The following is a 471-nucleotide window of genomic DNA, read 5'->3' as shown; positions in this document are numbered from 1 at the left end:
ATAATTTTAAAATCTTAGCTCAAACGGCTGCAAATCCTGTTTTCCCAGCACGGGGATATTGAGTTCTTTAAGATAAAGCCATAAACATGTTTGTCTGAGTCTTCTATCAAAAGTTATAGCGATTTATATGAAGTTGTACGAAAATGCTTTCTTTCGCCAAGACAGTGTGTTTCTCACTGTTACATGCATTTGAATGGGAAACTCGCCTGAAACAAAGTATAGGTTTTCATTATGTGAATAATTTTAAAATCTTAGCTCAAACGGCTGCAAAACCTGTTTGCCCAGCACGGGGATATTGAGTTCTATAAGATAAAGCCATAAACATGTGTTTCTGAGTCTTCTATCAAAAGTTACAGCGATTTATATGAAGTTGTACGAAAACGCTTTATTTCGCCAAGACAATGCGTTTCTCACTGTTACATGCATTTGAATGGGAAGCAATACATGTAGTCCAACCAAGTACAACCACAT

The sequence above is a fragment of the Astatotilapia calliptera genome, chromosome 10, assembly GCF_964374335.1.
Source record: "Astatotilapia calliptera chromosome 10, fAstCal68.1, whole genome shotgun sequence".
NCBI lineage: Eukaryota > Metazoa > Chordata > Actinopteri > Cichliformes > Cichlidae > Astatotilapia > Astatotilapia calliptera.
Note: the sequence above shows the minus strand (reverse complement) of the source record.